Source organism: Canis lupus, chromosome 16 (genome assembly GCF_003254725.2).
Source record: "Canis lupus dingo isolate Sandy chromosome 16, ASM325472v2, whole genome shotgun sequence".
NCBI classification, from domain to species: domain Eukaryota; kingdom Metazoa; phylum Chordata; class Mammalia; order Carnivora; family Canidae; genus Canis; species Canis lupus.
Genome location: NC_064258.1, coordinates 53039249 through 53052986, shown reverse-complemented (window position 1 = coordinate 53052986; position 13738 = coordinate 53039249). Strand labels below are relative to the sequence as shown.

At 34.5% G+C, this 13738-nt stretch overlaps 1 long non-coding RNA gene across 1 annotated transcript in view; it reads right to left on the bottom strand.

The window, feature by feature from the left end:
• Positions 1-13738, bottom strand: part of LOC112651123 (uncharacterized) — a 38887-nt gene that overhangs the window by 12168 nt on the left and 12981 nt on the right. The window contains exon 2 of the long non-coding RNA XR_003130618.3: positions 1886-2015. This is a non-coding gene — a long non-coding RNA (uncharacterized LOC112651123). The remainder of the gene's footprint in view (positions 1-1885; positions 2016-13738) is intronic.

Genomic DNA, 13738 nt, shown 5'->3' with positions numbered 1-13738 from the left:
TAGGATTTCAAGGGCTGTATCCTCTGACTGGCAGTCATAAATGTGAGGCATGTGCACAAGCTCTTATCAGGGAGACCTCTATTACCTGGAATGGGGCAGAGGAAAACCATGAATATGGCACTTGTAACCCTCCCTTGCCTCTGGAGAAGATTGTTGAGGGCTTCTAGATGTATGTTAAATTATAATCCTGACCTTTAGACTGTAGCTTATAGAGTACACAAACAGGTCTCTTTCAGGGAAGGACTGGGATATGAGCCTTTCTGCCTGCCACCTTTATAGCAGGCCCTGGGGGATGGGCATGGCAGTCCTGGAGCCTGTTATGAATGAATTATTTCTTTGTTTGCTATTATCTTATGGGCTCATGGACATAAACCCTAAGGTGTTTTGAAGGTCTTCCCTCAGATGGAAGTCTTAAAAGTTGGGGTGCTATATGTTAGGTTTAAAGCCCTCATTCCTCATGCGGAAGGTGGGTATTGAGTACCATCTTGATTGTTTGTTAGTGTGTCAGGATTGGGGTTGATGGTGAGAGTGTGGCTAAGTTTTTTTTTTTTTTTTTTTTTTTTACCTGCTATGATATGAAATTATTCTTATTTGCATGGTATATAGGAATTGCTCATTTAGTTCCTGGGTTTCATTAACAGGGAAATGTCCCATAGCTGTAGATTTGGTGTGTCCATGGGTAGAACAGAGTTTGGAAGCCTCCAATATTGCCACCTTGGACTAGAACCCCTCTAGTTTGTTTTGAGTGGAGCAAGAACATGGGGGATACTTTCAGAGACAACATGGTGCTCATGGGGGACCATGGTCTTCTCTGGGCCCTGTAGAAAGATGAGGGCTTTGGCACTGGGTGAAGGAGAGGACACACAGAAGGAGGGATATGGGAACCAGAAAGGAGGCTTTGAGGCAAGGCCTTGGAGTCATGAGTTTCTAATGGTGATTGAGGTACAGAAGACTGGGAGTGTTAGGATTTTGGGGGGAATATGAAAAAATCATTTGGTATTACAGATTTTTTTTTCTTGAGCTACCTCTTTTCCTAACAGAAGGGCCAGAGATAAGTCAAAGCTAAAGGAAGTCTTATTAGGAACTCATGTTGCTTACTAGGAAAATGGTAGTAGGAAGGAAACAAAAAGGCTTTAGGTAAGCCTCTTCACTGTATTTAAAAAATAATAAAACATGGAGTTTTTACAAACCAGAGCAGCAAACTCAATTCTACAACTTGCAAGTCCTAACTAATACTCTCTTATGTAAGATTCTGTGTCTTTATGGATTATCACCTCTGATTTTTAGACTTTGTAGTCACCTTAGCTATTCTGTATTTTGTCTCTAAGTCTTGTTTTGAATTTCACACTTTTCACATGTCTTATCAACTTAAGCTCATTAGTAGTTAACACAATTTTTTTTTTATTTTTAGAAAACAAAGCATATGCAGTGGTTTCTATATACTGACATAGGTATGATTATAATACACGTAGGATTTGAACGGTTATTATTCATTTAATCTTCAACTTTGACTTCATGTTAGAATTACATGCAGAGTTAAAACATATTTCCTGGGCTCCAACCACCAGAAAAATGAATCTCTGATGGTCTAGCCCAAAAGATACAAGTTTAAAAGCTCTCCAAGTGATTTTATTGTGGAGTCAGTGCTTAGATTACCTGAATTATCTTTTCAAGCTATGTAGACCTCAGAAAATCCATGTGACTACAGTTTTCTTTCCTTTATAGAATTTAGTAAATTATAAACTTACCTGTTTTAACACTATGTAAATAAGATATACTCAAGACAAAAAAAAAGTGAAATCCTTGATTAATCTCTTACATCTGTAGAATCAAATTGAAATTTCTTGATGTAAGGACTTTCTGTGAGTTGGCTTTTCCTACTTACCTAGTTTCAGTGTATTCAAGTCTCCCTGTGCTTGATCAGCCTTTGGCTCAGTGCAGTTGCCCCTTTTCTTTCTCTGATCATTCTCCACTTAGATTGGTTGATGAGGATATGTTCATGCAGTGGCCAGGCTCTATAGAAAGTCCATTTTTATAAGTTCATAGGGTTTGAATTCAAACAAGTGTATTTATCCCCAATGTAAATAGATTACTTTTTCATCCCTTAAATTTTCCTGCTCAAAATAACGTAACATTCCTAATTAAAATCTTCAGTGATGAATAGGAATATTAATGGGCTATGAAACTATTTCAATGTAAAGCAATTTTTACATTTTTCTTCATGATGCAGTCTAAATTCCTACAGTTCTAAAACAACTTTTTGCAATTACTTGTGCAAACCCTATTACGTATACAAAAATGCAGTACATTTACCCCTTTCCAGACTTCTCAGTAAACCTAAATGATTCTTTAATTGAATGCCTACAAGATGCACAGGCATAGTTTTTTTGTGGAAAGGCCATGGAGTAAATATGTAGGTTTTAGTATCCACATATAATTTGTGTTGCATATTCTTTCTACTTCCCTTCTCTTCCTCTTCCCCCTCATTTTTCCTCACCTTTTATTCCTATTTCTCTTCTTTTCCTTTTCAACCCTTTAAACATGCAAAAAACATTCTTAGCTCAAGGATTATATGAAAACAGACTTTCGGCTAGATTTTACCACGGATGATACTTTGCCAATCTCTGGCTTAGAATAATGCCTGGTACATGGTAGACAATATATATTATCTGAGATACTAATATTTTTCTCCTGTTTTATGGAACTTCTGTTCTTTGTTTTTAAAAGGTATGAAATTGATCACTATTAAAAATACATTATACTATACTAATAATATACTAATAATAGTATACTAGTACACTAGATAAGACTTTATTTATTCCACAAATAATACTTAGAAATGTTAATGATTTAAACATTGCTAACTAATGGTCAACTTGTTAGCACTTATAGCTATTAAATATGTTTTAAAAATCTTTAGTGTCTTTATTAACCTTTTGCCTGAGACTTCCCTAAAATTTATTGTTTCTCACATTCATTAAGTTTGCTAGGATATTTGAACATTTTTATTCTTTCATTCAAAGTCTGGACAGCTTGTCCACCTCATGACTTTTTTTTAGTATCTTAATTATTCAAATATTTTTAAGAATATTTCCAAATTCTTGCAAGCAAAAACTAGACAGATTCTCATAGTATCTGATTCTGATTACAATGAAGACAACACTTTTGTAAATTTTATTGATTTATATATTATGACTATTGGAATAGACATATTCATTTTGTCAAAAACATTAGTTCACACATAACATCATATGCAACATCAACTTGAAATATTTGCCCAACAAACTTATTTTTATGTGTATCACTTTGCTCATGAAACAAAATCAGCTCAAATAAACTCCAGTATTTTTTATTCAGTACCTAAGCTTCTACTTTCCTTCAATAGAGTTTCTCAGTTGTTTCATGTTTAGCCATTATCTGTTACTCATAATTGGACATTTATGTTTTTGAATCCTAAGGTAATTGTATTTAACATCTTTTATGCCATGGACCCTTAGGAGAGTCTAACGTAATCTCCAGGCCCTTTTAAACGACTAAGCTTGCATCTAAATTGCCAATAACACAATTACAGCAAGTTTACAAGTACTTATGAATTCTATCCACATACTACTTAGGGTTCAGAGATTGAAGTTTAATGACATCCTTCTTTAAGACTACATCTCTAAAACACTATTACAGCTTTCCTAAAAATTTGTTCTAATTAAATCCATTTCTCACAGGCCTCCATTTGACATAACATTATCAATGAATGAAACTTTGATTTCATCTGAATGTCATGGTCAGACATCTCATCAAACTATTCACCAGTACTTTAATTTTTTCTTCCATTTAGATACTGTACAATTCCATCAAACCTGGATGATATTCATAATCCAATTTCCTTATGACTATTCATTGATTGCCAAACATGGTGGGAGAAAGTCATCAAATCTTTGATTGAGTTCATGTTATTTTTCATGTTAATCATGTTAATCAATTATCATCTGGGTCCTCCCTGAGGATTAGCAAATCTTCCTTTCCTTTGCCACATTTTAATACATTAGTTGTTCAAAAGTGTTTCTAGTCTTCTTAATGATTTTCATATTTAGAAAATTATTAGTTATTGGTAATAAAAAGAGAAGAGAGATGTAGACTTATTTCCATTATACGCACATTCTAATTGGGGACATAGTTGGGAGGAGAAAAACAAGAAAATATAGAGGGTTTATGAGAAAGCAGCTGGAGCAATTCATTCAGTTCTTCAGAAAAGATATATTGAGGGTTTACTGTGTGCCAGGTATTCTTCTAGGATATTTTTCTAGGAACAGATTCACTAATAAATAGGATAAACAAAAATGCTCTCCCTGTTACGGCTTATGTTCAAGTCACATGTAGAGAGGGACAGAGTGGGTCTCAGCAGAATGCAAGTCTTTATTTTAGGTGAAAATAAAGCATGTTCTGATGATAGTAGCACCAGTCATGAAAAATTAAGAATACGATGTTCCAAGCAGAACTGAAAACTATGGAAAGGCTTTGAGTGCAGTCATAAGCAGGGTGGATTCATGAAGTTCTGTTTGGCAGAATCAGGGTAGGGGAGAAGTGTACAGGACTAAATGAAAGGAAAGAGGAAGCAAGATCACACAGAGCTTTGTGAGGCAGAGCACAGAGTTTGGATTTTATTCTAAGTCAATGACAATGTACTGGAAGATCTAAACAGGCTTTTGATAGTATTAGTCTTAAAATTTAAGAGGATTCATTTGATTGTTCTATACAGAATAGAAATAATTCCTAGCTGTGTGACTGCATACTTCAGTTCATCTCTAAATGAGAGTACTGTTAGTACTTAGATGATTTTTAAAAAATGAATTCATGTGTATATAAAAGCATCTTAAGCAGTGTATTGTGCAAATCAAGTACTTCATGAGATTAGGTATTAACTAATTTTAAGAAGTCTAGTGAGAGAGAAGAGAGAGCATGCAAAAAGTTATAATATTAATCCAGACTAAAGATCATGGTATTTTGCACTAAAGTGGAAGGTATGGATGTAAAAGCAATTAATTGAATGAAGATTTTTTTTTTTTTTCCAGCAGAGCTGGGGGTGGAATTGATAGGCTTTCATTGATGATTATGTCATGGGTGGAAAGGGAGGAATGTAAAGTCAAGGATACTCAGAGGTTTTGTTTTTTTATTTAAACTACTCTATGCTGGTACCATTTATAGGTTGAGGAATACATGGGAAAGGAGATTTAAGAGTTTTGCGTGATGGTATATTCGTTTTCTTTTTTCAGTATATTCATTTTCAGAGCTGTATTGGATGATAATTGAAATATGTCAGTATGAAATAAAATTTATCAGTGTGGAGTTCTGGAAAGTAGTAAAAAAAAAAAAAAAACCCACAAATTTTGAAGTTGTTTCTATTTAGAGGCCAAGCAGACAAGGGAGACTCAGTGAAGGAGATTGTGGAGAAGGCAGCTGGTAAGATCAGAGAAAAAACATTTCCTGAGGTCTATGTAATGAAAGTATTCCAAGAAGGCAGAGTGGTCAGTGGCATTAAATACAACTGAGAGGTCAAAGAATGGAGAATGGACTAGAGAAGTCATTTATGATCTTGACAAGATAGTCTCAGTTACACTGTGACGAGAGGAGCATGATTGATGTGGATTGTAGAGTGAATAGGAGTTGGGAAATTGGATATAGTAATTACAAACCACATTTTTGTTGGTGAGATTGAAAAAAACAGGCTTATGTTTATTAAATTTATCATATCCTTCCCTGAGGCTACTAACATATTTTTTAAACTTTATGCCATCATGATGATTTTAAAGGAGGTTGTTTTTATTTTTCACTAACATCTCCTTTGATAATTTGACAAGTATCTCTAATTGGCCTGTTGAAATTGTTCTCTTTAGGGCACAAAATATCTTATTGCCACAGGTTTTTTAATTACTATTTTCTTTATTGCCCTTAAACAGATCAGGAATGTTTGACATTTTGGGAGGTATATATAAATATATATAGTTTAATTTATTATAAAAAGACCAGAAGTTCTAAGATTAAGTAACCATACTTTATTTTAATTTTTTTAAGGCTTTAAGAATGCTAAAAAACAGAAAATGTCTCTAATGTATGGCTACACCTTTATAGTATAATAGTGAATAGCTAAAGAGGCCAAGTAGTCTAGGCTGAGAGAAGATGATGGTTGATAATGATGGTGACACACTGAAAGTGCTGATAGATAAAGAAAATGAAATTTGGCTTAGGAAAAAGGAAATATCATTGTTTATATTAATTTATAGAGTTTGGAGGCTGAGATGGGACACTACAGCTAGTGATATATACAATGTTCATCTTTTTCATAGAACTCTACAATAGTCTGAATTTGGTGTTTGACTTTAAGCAATATTATGAAGCTCTATATATCATTTTTTTTTGAAATTATAGAGCTTTTTGCCTTATTTTTTTTTTCATGGAATGTACTGAGTAATTTAAACCATTAGAAGAGAAATACTCAAGTTTTGGAGCATTGCATTTGTCCATTCCTTGCTTTTGGCACTGTTGTTTCTGAACAGGATGGTATAGATGTTGCTATCACTGTCTACCTTCATTCCTATTCGTGTCCCTTGGATCTAATTTGATGCAGTGAACTTCTCATCAGTGAAGGAAATTTCTCAGAATTACTAGTTAATTGGGCAAGCTAAGGTAGTTGACTTTCTGTTTCATGACTAACAAAAAGTCTCTTAAGCAATTAAAAGCAAAGCAGGATTACAGGATAGTTATAATGGCTAATATTGACTATGCCAAGAACTTTCCATGCATCATCTCATTCACTGCCCACAGCAGTCCCATGAGGTGAACACTCAGTTTTTGTATTTTACAGCTGAGGGAAATGGTACTTAAAGAAGTGAAGTATCTTGCCTTATATCATCCAATAAATTACTGGGAAATTCTGCTCAATAAAGTGGTAGAATTAACTGGAATTCTTGACTGTTTGAATATGTAGTCCTCACTCTTGAAAATGCTTTCCCATATTGGAAAAACCTTTCTAAGTTCCAGTAATAAATTCAATGTGACATAAATAAATAGAAATTTGTGAACACAGTTTATAGTTAGGGAACGTTGATGGTTATGGGTTTTATTTGTTGTTCATATTGCACAGTTGTGCAATTTTTAAACTCATTCTCTAAAAATAGTCTCTACTATAGGGCCAAATGAATATTTTTGGAATAAACTGAAGGAGTAATTTTTTTAATATGAAAAAGTATTCTTGTTTGTCTGATTGATGTTCCTATGTTGTGAAATGGTTACATAATAGATTCAGCTAACATTCATTTTCTCATATAGATACAATAAAAAGAAAAATAATTCTCCTGTAATGAGAATTCATAGGCCTACTTTCAACAACTTTCTTAGATATCATAGAACAGTGTGATTTGTAGTCATCATGTTGTGATTACATCCCTAGTATTTATCTCTCTTATAATTAGAAGCTTGTACTTTTTGACTATCTTCCTCCCCAGTCTCCACCTTTTGTTTATAACCACAAGTCTGATAATTTTTGCTATGAATTTGTATTTTGTTTGTTTTTATAGATTCCACATATAAGTGAGATTACATAGTATTTGTCTTTCTCAGGCTGATTTCACATAGCATAAGACCTTCAAGGATCCTCCATGCTGTTGCAAATGGTAGGATTTTCCTTTTTTATGGCTGAATAATATTCCTGTGTGAATGTGTGCATAGTATATATATGTATGTATGTATGTGTGTGTACACCACAACTTCTTTACCATTTATCCACTAATGTTTCTCTTTCTTCCATTCCCAAATCAGCATTTGTTTTCTCTTGCCTTTTTGATAATGACCATTCTAACAGGCATGAGGTGATATTTCATTGTGGTCTTAATTTTCATTTCCGTATTGACTAGTGATGTTGAGCATCTTTTTATATATCTGGTGGCTTTGTATACCTTCTTTGGAGAAATATATGTTTACCTCCTTTACACATTTTTTTAAATTGGGTTGTTGGTTTTGGTTTTTGTTTTTTTTTTCCTTTTGAGTTGTATGAGTTCTTTATGTATGTTGGGTATTAACCCCTTTCCAGGTATATGGTTTGCAAGTATTTTCTACAATTCCATAGATTGTCTTTTTACTTTGTTGATGGTTTCTTTTGCTATGCAGAGGCTTTTATTTTGATAAGGTTCCACTTGTTTATTTTTGATTGTGTTGCTGATGCTTGAGATGTCATGTTCAAAAAATCATTACTAAGACCCATGTCAAGGAGCTTTCTTCCTGTGTATGTGTGTTTTGTTTGCTTTTTTTTGTAGGAATTAGGGTTACATTTAAGTCTTTAATTCATTTTGAGTTAGTTTTTGTGAGTGGTATAAGATACGGGTTCAGTTACATTCTTTTGCATGTGATTATCCAATTATCCTAGCAGCACTCATTGAAAAGATTATCTTTTCTTCATTGCATATACTTCACTGTCTTGTCAGATATTATTTGTCCATATATGTTTAGGTTTATTCCTGAGATCTCAATATTTTTTCAAACTGTTGGTATATTTTCTGTTTTTATGCCAGTACCATAGTATTTTGACGGCTATAGCTTTGTAGTGTAGCTTTAAATCAGGATGAATGAAGCCTGCTTTGTTCTTTGTCAGGATTTCTTTGGTTATTTGTATTCTTCCGTAGCTCTATACAACCTATAGGAGTGGGGTTTTTTTCTTACTTCTGTAAAAAAATGCCATTGGAAACTTGAAACTTGATAGGGATTACATTGAGTCTATAGATAAATTTTGGTACTATTGACATTTTCATAATATTAATTCTTTCAGTCTGTGCACACATAATACATTTCCAATTATTTGTGTCTTTCTTAATTTCTTTATACCAATGTCTTATAGCTTTCAGAGTAAATCTCTTTCACTCTCTTAAATTTATCTCTAATCACTTAATTGTTTTTTTGATGCTATTATAAATGGGATCAGTTTTTTCCTTTTTGGGGGGGAAAATTGTCAGTGTATAGAAATACTACTGACTTTTATGTGTTAATTTTGTATTCTGCAACTTTACTAGATGTATTGATTTAGATCTAACAGTTTTAATGTCAAATCTTCAGGATTTTCTACATATCAAATGGTTCTCTGCAAATAGAGGCAATTTTACTTCTTTCTTTCCAATTTTTTTTTTTTATGATAGTCACAGAGAGAGAGAGAGAGAGAGGCAGAGACATAGGCAGAGGGAGAAGCAGGCTCCATGCACCCGGGAGCCTGATGTGGGATTTGATCCTGGGTCTCCAGGATCGTGCCCTGGGCCGAAGGCAGGTGCCAAACCGCTGCGCCACCCAGGGATCCCGTTTCTTTCCAATTCTGATGCATTTTTATTTTCCTTGCCTGATCACTCTACCTAGGATCTACAGAGTACCATCTTTTTTTGTTTTTTTACATGCATGAAGAATTTTGTTTTTCAATATCTGCTACCAAATGTTTGTAAAGACCCTACTTTGCTGGGTAGAAAGGATAGTATACTTACCAATCAGTGACCTCTAAGTCTATTCTAATAACTCTCCCATTAATTCTAGCTTAAACTTTGAAACTTTATTTAAGACCATTTAAAATGTCCTCTCAAGAAGCCCATGTCAAATTGTCCACAGTGAATGAACTGTTACCTGCAGAAAGACCTGAGGGGGGGGAATATTTCTTGGTATCTCAAAGGTAGACTTTCTTTGTTATTGTAGAGTAAAATGCTATTCTTTGATGTGACCTATTAAAAGGCAATTGCACTCACAGTACCATCTTGAATAGGAATGCTGAAAGTGAACACCATTGTTTTGTTTTGTTTTTCTTCCTGGATCTTAGAAGAAAAGCTTTTAAACTTTGAACATTGAGTATGATGTTAGCTGTAGGCTTATCCTATGTCATTTTTATTATGTTGAGATATGTTTCTTCTCTGCCTAATTTAAGAATTTTCATCATTAATGGATTTGTCAAATGCTTTTACTGCATCTACTGAGATAAGCATATGATTCTTCGATTCTGTTCATGTGATGTATCACATTGATTTATTTGCATATGTTGAAATATCCGTGCATCTCAGAGATAAACCCCACTTGATCATGATGAATGGTCTTTTTAATATGCTACTGAATTTGGTTTGCCACTATTTTGAGAATTATTCATCAAGGATATTGGCCTATAGTTTTCTAGTAGTGGGTTTTTCCTTTTGATATCAGGATAATACTGGCCTTGTAAAATGAGTTTCTTTGGGTTTTTTTGGAAGACTTTGAGAATAGTGTCAATTCTTCCTTATATGTTTGGTAAAGTTCACCAGTGAAGCCACCTAGTCCTGAGCTTTCCTTTGATAGGAAATCTTTGATTACTGATTCAATGTCCTTAGTAGTAATTGGCCTATTCAGATTTTTCTATTTCTTCCTATCTAATTTGATAAATTGTAAGTTTCTAACAGTTTTTTCATTTCTTCTATGATGTCTAGTTTGTGTTCAGTATTATTACTTCTTATAATCCTTTGAATTTCTTTAGTAATCACTGTAAATCTCTGTTCTCATATTTTTCTTGTGTTAGATCCTTCTTTTTCAGTTTGGTTATTCTAGCTAAGGGTTTGTCAAGCTTGTTTATCTTTTCGAAGAACCAACTATTAGTTTGATTTATCTTTTCTATTGTTTTTCTGTTCTCTATATCATTTATTTCTGCTCCAACCTCTATTATTTCCTGAACTTTGAGTGCCCAGATCAAAATATACCCCCAGCTTGGTTCTGTAGATGAGCAAAGCTTCAGATAGGTAGTGGCTGCTGTGAAGTGTTCCACAATAGTGGAGATACCTGCCTGTCCCTCCTGGATTTTCCTTTCCAGTTGGAAGAACAAGAGTCTCAGGGGAGACATCTCCATGTGGTGCTCTGCTGGCCTGGGGGAAGGGCAATGAGGTCAAAGCATAGCCCCTTCTATTTCCTTCTAATGCAATCTGTCTTGGTCTCTGTAGTGTAAGGGGGTGCTTCAGCCTCACCCCTGGTTGTAGGATTCTCTCAGTGTTGTCTTATTCTTGAATAGTTGTTAGTCATTCTTCTTGTGAGGTGGGAGCTAAGTCAGGAACAACCACATCACTACCTTCGTGATATCAATCTCTATTTGTCATCACTAAAGACTTCCTTGATATGTTTTTCTCTAACAATTCTTTTTCTATTACAAAAATTTCACCCATTGAATTAACATTTGTTTCATTGTCTCAGTTAGCATTGGATACCCTATTTAGGTTTTTATTAAAAAGTAACCCAGGATAACTTCGCCCAAAATAATTTCTTTCAAGTTATTTTGAAATTTGCTTAAGACCCCAATACCTTGACTTGAAGATGGCACAAAATCTATTTCTCCTTTGGAGTACTTTACTCTATTGGATCATCCTGTGAGTTTTCTGAAAACCAAAACCTGCTCCTGAGTGGGCAGGTTACTGGGTCAGCTTATTGTTGATACTGTTGCCCTTATTCCTTGTGATCCTTGACACCACACTGAATGTTACCCCCACTTGTTTTTCTGACCTAGTTAATCTCCCCTGAATTGATGTCACAGCATCCTCGTTTTTGGACAGAGGGAGCATCTATGAGGGATGCACCTATAGTGCTCTGCTCTAACTAGAATGCCAAACTAGCTACACTTGACCCTTAAATAACACAGGTTTGAATTATGTGCATCCACTTATACACAGATTTTTTTTTCAGTAAATGTATATCCAGTCCTATAAATGTATCTTTCTCTTCCTTATGATTTTCTTAATATTTACTCTATTGTAAGAATACAGTATATAATGCCCATTACATGCAACTGTGTGTTCATTCACCATTTATGTTATTGGTAGGGCTTCTGGTAAATAGTAGGGTATAAATAGTTAAATTTTGATGGAGTCAGAAGATATACATGGGTGACTTTGGGGGGTCGGCACTCCCAATCCCTGCATTGTTCAACAGTCAACTGTATCTTCAATCAATTGTGGTAGTAAGTATTAGAAATTTAAACCTTTATCTATCAGTTTCCAAGCACAGGATTTTAACCAGTACATTTGATGAACTCCATGTTTTTAAGGAGATCCTAGTTCAGCAGTACACAGTGAGCAGCCTTAGTCTTCCAGGAGGTAAAATGGGATTTGGGGGATTGGGAAATGGCAGTTGGATATTGAAAGAATAACATTTCAGAAGCTGAAACTCATTGATCCTACTCAGTACCACTACCACTGATCCTCAAATGAGAGACTCTTCTTTCCCAAACTTTTAGTCAGAGACCTGAAATAATTGCTTTTGGTGAGGGAGTAAACAAATCATAAGTGATAGGTACAAAAAATAATTTTCTGATTATGAAGCTGAACTCTTTTCAAGATTTGATTCATTCATTCATGTGAGACACACGGAGAAAGGCACAGAGACACACAGAGACACAGGCAGAGGGAGAAGCAGGCTCCCCGTGGGAAGCCCCATGCAGGACTTGATCTCAGGACCCCAGGATCACAACCCAAGCCAAAGGCAGACACTGAATCACTAATCACTGAGCCACCCAGGTATCCCTGAACTCATATTTCAGAGTCAGTTCTCTTTAGCCAACATATTACTTGTTTTCTGTGCAGAAGGTGTCACTTCTCTTTCAGCCTCATCCTTGACTTCCCCACGGAAAACACATTCAATATTCCTACTTTTTTACTTCTAGAAAATATGCATTTGCCTTTGTATGTACACTGATTCAAAATTATTATGTTATGTAATGAACAAGTTTGTCTCCATTCCTAGTCACGTGAGCCCCTTTACCATGTGGATGTATAGGTCATGATCCTCTTTTAAAATGAAATAACATAATGTATGTTGTTTGTATTTTTAATTTCCAAATGTTTGAATTCTGTTTCTTTTTCACCACAAGAAAATATTAATTCAAGTCAATTAAAAACAAGATTTGGCCCTGTGCTGAGTAGAAACTTATCTAATAGTAACTTACTTAGTGCCCTTGTGAATACAGCTTTCTAATACACCACCAGGGAGTAGATTCGACTTTGTGATAATTTGGATTATTAGGTATTTAAAAAATAAAACCTCAGCTAGAATTGCACTTTCAATACAAACAACATTCTATTATGTTGTCAGTTCCCTAAGGAGAGTTACCCTTTATTAACTGGAAGTACCTTTTCCATTTACACAATTGATGTTCAAAAAAGAATTTTAGATAATGATAGTAAGAGTGTCATAAAGGAAAGGTTAATGCCTGTATCTATGTAAAAATGTTTTGAGAAGTGTACGATTTGGGGAGAATGAAAAGTCCCAGTCTCTGATGCTAGAAGGAGCTGGTTTTGAATGTATGAAGGTTATTTCATTATTTCTTGTTCAGCCCAACTATGGCTTTGGAGCACTCCGGTAGGAAGAAAGGTGCATGGAGATATTTATCTGTCGGATAAGAGTCTGTTTAAGTTGGAGGTTCATTTTTTATATTGCTACTGTAGAAATTCAGTTAAGTGCAAGATCTAGTGATGGAGACAATAAAGAATGATGGGAAATTTACATTTTCTTTCACTTTTCTTATATTTTCTATAAACACACAGATAAAGCATAATTTCATATAAGAAAAGGAAATAGACTTTCTCTTGCTTTGAATTCTGTGTCAAAATCATCATAAAGCACACTTTGGCCCATGCAGCTTGACACTGACTTGCAAATACTTTTAGCAACATATTTTTTAGTCTTTGATCTTGAATCTATTACCAGAATCTAGAATCTT